Raw genomic sequence first — 8191 nt, 5'->3', positions numbered from 1 at the left:
TCATAGGCTGGTGTGCTTCTTCCATGTGGGCTTTGTTGTTTCTCAGTTAGATGGCCCCTTGTTTATCTTCCAGCCTATGGGACCCCAGATTCTATATATTTAGATGGCTGGGCATTGTCAGCTTTCAATGTAAGTAAAATGTTACAAGATATTAAAATTAAAGTAATCATGGATTTTTCACAGCACACTGTACAGAGATTTGCACATCCATGCTTGAGCAAGTCATTAATTGACACGTTGATAATTTTCCATGAGTTCCTGGAAGCTCTCCTCCAGTTGTTTATGTTGCATGCTTTATTTCTATTTGGTTCATCTGGTGTGTCGGTTGTTCTGGTATAAGACTGTTTCTCATCTTCGTAAGATCTCTCTGCTGTTTCTTATATGGACTAAACAGTCTTCTTTCCATATCCAGTTTATAGTTCTTGTATTGGTCAGCATCACTCATGTCAGTTCCCAACAGCCAAAGAATTTCATAAACCCTTCTAGTGTGTTGCTTATTGATCTTGAACTTCTTTTGTGACTCTATTGCTACATCTTCATTGAATCCTTGCATTAACTTTTCCTGAGATAAACAAGACAAATGTTGACAAAGTTTCGCAAGCACAACGTCTCTTAATTTCACATAGCTTTTAGATGGATCTTCCTTCCACTGTAATATCAAGAATTAAAGGAGAGCCAATGTAGTACCTACAAACTGTTTTAAGAAGTTGAACACCATGGCCTTGACCTTGAAATGGAATCAATATCAGCATCTGACTTGCACATGGCCGGGTTTTGTCTGGGCACACAGGGTAATTGTAGACTCTTATGTAACCTGTGGTCACAAAGAACATAGCTCTATCCTTACTATACTTCTTAAATAATAGCAGTTTTAAAAAATCACATCAAAAAGGTCTGAAGCCTTTCATGATATTCTTGAAAGCCTCCACATATCATGTCAGCCTTGATAAAGTTTAAGATAAAGTGAAAAGTTCCAAATGGTTTGAAATCAACTTCTTTTTTTAGCAAACAAAGAAAATCATTTCTGTTTGTGCAAAACCCAGGTGGAATGATCTGTCTAATTTTGCAGACTCCCATCAACTCTGGGCCACTCAAGCAAAGGCAGATGAAAGATTGGAAGGGAAAGTGGCTGAGCTACAATGGACTGTCCAATGGCTTGGGGATCATTATATGGACTTACAACATCAAGTGATGCTGGAATGCGATGGGAACATTACAGATTTTTGTGTAACCTCTGATCCGTATAGTGAAATCTTATCCAATTGGTCCTTAACTAGAAATCATCTGCAGGAGTTCCAGGAAACATCTCATTAGGTAGCAAACAGCTAAAAAAGAAGATTTTCAGTACATTTAGGGATGGGTTAAAAACATCCCCTAGTACTGGCATGATGAAACAATTGGTGGATGGGCTAGTGGGGCTTGAACCCCCTGGCTTGTGTACAGTCTTACAAGTAGCCTGGGTTCTGGTTTGGCCGTGTTATTGTCATTGACTTTGTCTTTGCAGTCACCTGCTGCTTTTGCAGAAGGCTTTGTTGTATCCCAAGTAGCCATTGAATTTAAGCACAAAACAAAAAGGAGGGGTTGCATATACTTTCATCTGAGAACACAGATGAAAGTATATGCAACCTAATTTCTACACTTGTGACTACAGGGCTTGGAAGACCAGTGCTGGTGTAGGTCCTGTAGGAAGAAGCCCTCCACAGTGAGGAGATAATAAATAAAGAGGAAAAGATACCCTCTCCAGATAGAGATATTTCTCCACAACTGCCCTCCATCAAAATGCTAATATGAAGCTATCTCTCACAGGCTAAAGGAAGCCTCCTTTTGTCCCTGTCATCCAAGGACCCAACTACTCCTTTTGTCTTTTAAATGTCTGATACTTATCATGAAGTGGTCCCTTAAGGAGCTCAGGATGTCCCAGCTTCACACTTTGCCCATTCTATTGTGTATGTGAGTGATGGAGGCTTGCAGCCCTCACTCCTATATAAAGTCATTGTTGAATAAACTAGCTCTCTCTGCTTCCCACATTGGATAGGAGACCACTCTGCCCCACTGTTTATCATCTTTTTCTTCCATAATTGCACGTCACTCCTAAGGACCTGTTCTACTGTGGGGCTCTATCACATAATTTAAGATGGATTAGATATAAGCGTTATTTGTAATACTGTAAATAAAAGCTTGGGTAAATGTTTCAAAAAGTAAAAGTTAAAAATTGATATTATTATGTAATTAAATGTACTTACAGATTTAAAAGATAATTATTTAAATGTTAACCTTATTCTGTCCAACATCTGTTCATGATATTTATTTAAATCATCTGCCTCAACTTGATTTTGGAAGTAGAGAACATCGGATCCCTGCAGTGGAGGGTATACAATCACTGCAGTGGGAAGAGAAACCAGGTCTGCAAACTTTTTAGAGAAATCAAGGGGTCTGATAAATCAAGTTCTGAAGTTGAATTGGGATTGGTTAGCTTAAAAAGTTTTACTTTTTTTATGGATCCTGGGAGACCAAAGAAGAGGGAGTAGAGATCAGAAAGGGGAAACTAAAATGGCCCAAACAGAATAAATGATTAAGGCTATTTTCTTGCAGTAAAATTTTAAAAAGTGAATTTCAATGAAAAAAAATTGAAAACAGTTGCTGTTCAGTTAATTCTACTCTCAGTAAGCCCTGCAATTTTCTAGTACATGAAAATATGTGGTAAACAAAGGGGTTCTTTAATGAAGAGCTTGGGTAAAATTAAACTTTTCTTCCATATGAGAGGCTACAATGAATTAAGCAGCCCTCCTGTGACCACAGGGCAACTTAGCGTGAGGATGGACCCAACTTTAACAAGGACAACAAAAATATGGAAAGAACCTAGGTTTTTGATGACATTAATAAGGTACTCAATTAAAAGCAACAACAGACCCTTAAACATCCCTCTGCTGGCAGTTTGGTTTAACAAGTTGGATTGGAGTTATTTTGGATATTTTGCACCCGAAGGTTCTCTGCATTTTTCCTTAGCTAATGAATTATGAAGTAGAAATACTATTGTATGTATTCCTTTTCCTGAAGAGGAAATTGATGATCAGGGTGGTCCAGTGACTTGCTGAAGGCCATTCATACAGTCTGTGCTGGAAGGAGCTTCAGACCACCTTTGCTCCTGATGCAACACTACCTGATAGAGCTACAGGTGACCACCTAGCTGTGGGTGAGCATGAGGGAAAGCCCTTTGGAATGTTGCGCAGTGCAGTGAATTACTTAATACAGCTCTTCTAGCAAAGATCTTTGTAATTCCCATCAAATGATTGCTACCATGATGGGTCTGGGTTCAGTCGTAATTAATTATTGACAGGATTCTTTGTGATGGTAAAAACTTGAAACACTAATGTGGGGCTTTGTTCATTTTGCCATCCAGCTGGATATAAAATGAGCCATGTCAGGAGCAGGAGGGAGCAATCTCATCACCAACAAGAGAGAAGAGCCAAGAGCGGAATGCATCCTTTGTACCCGAAGATCCCTACACATTGTTTCACCTTATTCAGGAGGCAGCTGTGACACCAGAAGAGCAGCAGCACAACCAAAAGCCAGACTGTGAGACCGAGGGGTGGACTCTAGTCCATGGAGCAATTAAAGCTGATTGTCTGTGGACGGGAAGGTCACTTGTTGAGTGGAGTGCTTCCAGCCTCTTACTTGGGAGAGTTAGATCTGCTGACTCACAGAGCAAGGGCTGAGTACCTTTAGTCTGAGGCTTATGGTAGAGTGGCGTGCCTTTGGGCACTTATTGGCTGCCCTAAAGCAGCTTTGTAACACTAACCGAGCAGGGCAGAGGCCAAGTCAAGAGGCTGAGGACCAGAGGTGCTTGTCTGTGGACAGCACAGAGAAGAGGCTATCTTGATTGAACAATTGACCATTTATCATCTGAATGCTAAATTGTTAATTTCCTTAATAACCGCCCTAATGATAAGTTTTGTCTGTGAGTTCTATGTGGCCACTGAAATTAGTTATTGATTCCTGCTGAGAAATAAAGAGTACTGTGAGAGGGGGGCAGTTGATTACAAAATTAGTAAAGAAGGTTGGAAGGTGGAGGCATGTCTGGTCCCTGCATCATAGTACTTATCAGTTATCAACCTTGGGCAGCTGATGCTAACGACGATTTTTCTCCCACCTTGTCAAGTCAAAAGAGGTCAGACGTAGTTTCCAGATCAGTTTTTATTTTTTTGTAGCTGACCTGACACATTGATGTACATTGGGTTTGGAACAGGTGGAAAATAATCATTGTAGTAATAACAAATCTTCAAAAGGTCAATGATTTATATCCCTCATTTCACCATACTCTATCGACAGACAGCCAGGTTCTGAAAATCAATTCCACTTTGGCTTAGTTCTCAACACAGATTACTCTGACAATAACAGCCATCTTCACACTGAAAACTTGGTCAGGGCAATGTGTCCCTGGAAGGATAGTAGCCTTTTTAGATTCAGCCAAATTTCTTTCTGGCCTAGCACTAGTAATCCATGGTTTGGGGCAGGTGTGAATGTGGTCCCTCTTGTTCCCTTTCAACCAAGCTGTCATAAACTCCAGGTGGTCTGGACTCCTTTTCAAGGCTCACATGGCCGAACTGATTTTGACTCCATCTGGATTCAGCAATAATTGGGACACAGTTGGTTTATGGATCATTTTGTCACAATACCCCATTCCTTGGTGCCCTCATATCTACAGCCAGGAAAATATTATATGGAATGTGCCAGGGCCAACCAATGGGTACCATTGACCTCCAGAGTTCAGAATGGAGCGCAGGAGGATGGTTACAGGAAAGAAGAGAAAGAGGCAGGCAGCGGGGATACACAGAAGGGGTGGAAGGTGTTAGCAGGAGACACTTTCAGACTTAAGGGAATTATAGAAATTGGTTAGAGAATATCAATAGTGAAATTATCCTTGTTGTTGTTATTACGTGCTGTTGAAACAGCTGTTGAAAAATCTCCGTAACATTAAGTTTTACTTTTAGGTCTTTACTTCATCTTGACATGGAGTGCGGACAGTTCTAGCAACAGAGTAATTGTCCCTTCACCGCAATTGTGGTTAGGTTTCCGCCCATTCTTGTAGCCACAGTGGCAATTCATCGTGTTCACGGTCTTCCTCGTGCTTTGCTGGTCTTTTACTAAGCATAATGTCTTTTTCCAGGCACTGGTCCCTACTGATAATGTGTCCAAAGTATGTGAATTGAAATCTCACTATCCTTGATTCTAAGGAGTATTCTGGTTGTTCTATCAGTTAATGGTACTTTGTATTTTTCTCCAACACCATAATTCAAATCCACCAATTCTTTTCAGATCTTTCTTATTCATTGTCCAACTTTACATGTCTATGAGGTGATTGACAATACTGTGGCTTGGGTCAGGCAAATGCTAGTCCTCAAAGTGACATCTTGGATCTTTTTGAATGGGTCTTGTGCAGAAGATTTACCCAACACAATACATGGTTTCATTTCTGACTACTTTCTCCATGAGTGTTGATTGTGGATCAATGACAAGTTCAAGCTTTCCTCCATTTATCATGGTATTCTCGCTTGGTCAGCTGTGAAAATTTGTGTTTTCTTTATTATATTGAGTTATTAACTAGACTTAAGACTGTAGTTTTTGATCTTTATCAGTGAGTACGTCAACTTCTCTTTATCTTCAGCAAGTGAAGTTGTGTAATCAGCACACCATTTCCAACAAAGAATGCTGGCCAAAAACAGACCTTCATTTGCAGAAGAATGAAACAGGACCCATCATACCTCACTCCATGTGCAAAATGATCTCAAGATGAATTAAAGTCCTACACATAAAACCTAATATTATGCAGATTTTCAATAAAAAATGGGGACAACTTAGGGTCCTAATACAGCACATAAATGCACTATCAATCCCAATGAAATAAACACACAACAGAAGATAAAACAGATGACTTGAACCTCATAACATTTAAGCACATATGTGCATCAAAAAACCAAAGAGAGAACCCCAGAACTGGGGGGAAATTGGCAATTACATATCACAATATATAAACAAATAGAGATAAATTCGCGAAACACCTCATGTCATGGTTGAACCTGGATGACATTATACTGACTGGGTTAAATGCCATATATAGTCATGTATAAGCCGAGTTTTTCAGCACATTTTTAATGCAGGTTTTGTGGTAAAATTAGGTGCCTCGGCTGATATTCGGGTCAGCTTATACTCGAGTATGTATGGTAAGTCAAGCCCCAAAGGATAAATATTGTATGAGACCACTGTTGTAAAACAGAAAAGACTTGCACATTAAAATAAGAAACGATTTTGATGGTTATTAAGGGCTGCAGGCGAGAGAAGAAAAGGAAGGCACAGATAGGTGTTATTTGTGCAAAGGAGGTAAAACGTACCAATAACAAAATGATGTGGGGGTGGGGGCAGGGAGATGATAGTAATAAGGAAAGATGAGCTTTGAGAGGTTGTTGAATAGAAAAGGGACGATCACCTCTGTAAACTTTCACCCAACTCACAACAAAAATGATCCCAGTAAGCCCCTGGGTATGTGATCCTCGTTTTTGCCCCCTCCTTCTTTCCTCTCGCCCTCTTTCCTCGCTCCTTGCCTCTCTGTCCTTCCCCACTCCAACCCAGCCGTGCCTTCAAAGTCTGCTTCTTCCCTGTGAAAACCAAAAGCAACTCGTCATGCAGTGTTTGTCTTTATGAGATTGATTGCCCTTACTTAGCATACAATCCTCCCAATTCATCCATGTCATGAGCTGCTTGAGAGTTTCTTTATTTTTAGAGTTGCATAATATTCCATTCTATGTTTGTACCAGAGTTTAGTTATACATTCCTCTGAGATGAGCTTTTGGTTGTTTCTATCTCTTTGCTTATGTAGTTAACACTACAGTAAACATGGATGTACATCTATCTGTTTATATTTTGTTGTTTTCCCTTTTGGGGTACATACCAAGTAGAGAGACTGCAGGGTCTTATGAAATTTCTATCCATATTGGTTTAAGGAAGAGCCATAGTAAGTTTCCGTAGAGGCTGTACGATTCTGCAGAACCAACAGCTATGTATGCGTGTTCCAACCTGTCTGCATCCTCTCCAGCATTCTTTCTTCTTTCCTTCTTTTGCTCGGTGCTGGTGTGAGATGGTGGTATCTCACCACTGTTTTAATTTGCCTTTGTCTTACATCTCATGGTCAGGAGCATTTATTCACTTGATTGTTGACTGATAAATTGTCATCTTTAGTGAGTTATCTATTCATGTCATTTTTTCTTGAATTATTTGTGCTTCTCTTATTAACATGTTACCATTTTCTATAGCTTTTCCAGAATAGCCCCTTATCTGATGTTTCATCACCAAAGATGTCCCCCCATTCTGCGGTGTCACTTGTTACTTTTTTGATGAAGCCTTTTGATCTACGTAAGTTTTTAGGAGATCTTAGTTTTCTATTTTGTTTTCTGTAGTGTGTGTATCATTATGTTTGGTATTGTATTAGGGCCTCTAAGTTTGTTCCCTTTTAAAAAAATTGATGATCATTATCGTTATAGGTTTTATACATAGGTCTTTAATCCAGCTTGAGTTTGTTTTTGTATGTGGTGTGAGGCATAGATTCTATCTCATTCATTTGCAGGTGGAGATCCAATTTTCCCAGCATCATTTGTTGGACAAAACCACAAAACTCTCTTTTCCGTTTAATGTGTTCTAGTTCTGTATCAAGGAGCTCTGGCGGCATAATGGTTGCACATTAGGGTGCTAACCACATGGTTCAGAGTTTGTAGCCACCAGCCACTCTACAGGCTTTCTACTCTGTAAAGAGTTACAGTCTCAGAAACTCCGAGGGCAGTTCTACCATGCCCTATACATAGGGTCACTGTGAATCAGCATCGACTCCATGATACTGACTTTGGTTTCAGTTTTGGGGGCCTTTATAAAAAAATCTGGTGTCTTTAGGTGTTTGCTTTTAATTTCTGGGTTCTCTATACTAATCTATTTGTCTACATATCTATTTGTGCTCATACAAGCAGCTTTGATAACTTTGGCTGTGTAATCAGTTTTGAAATTGGGAGTGAGAGGCCTCCAACTTTGCTTTTGTTGTTTTAGTACTGTTTTGTTTATCCTAGGTACCTTTCCTTTCCATATGAAGCTGGTGATTCATTTTTCCATTTCTTTGAACAAGTGTGGTGGGATTTGGATCAGAATTGCA

General features: G+C 39.7%; 1 pseudogene; it reads right to left on the bottom strand.

The window, feature by feature from the left end:
• Positions 1-225: 225 nt before the first annotated feature.
• Positions 226-1077, bottom strand: LOC101657158 (annotated as a pseudogene).
• Between the last annotated feature and the right edge of the window lie 7114 nt (positions 1078-8191).

This window comes from Echinops telfairi, unplaced genomic scaffold (genome assembly GCF_000313985.2).
Source record: "Echinops telfairi isolate 266 unplaced genomic scaffold, ASM31398v2 ScPeMD7_5592;HRSCAF=6446, whole genome shotgun sequence".
In the NCBI taxonomy this organism is placed as follows: Eukaryota; Metazoa; Chordata; class Mammalia; order Afrosoricida; family Tenrecidae; genus Echinops; species Echinops telfairi.
This window is presented reverse-complemented; position numbering and strand designations above follow the sequence as displayed.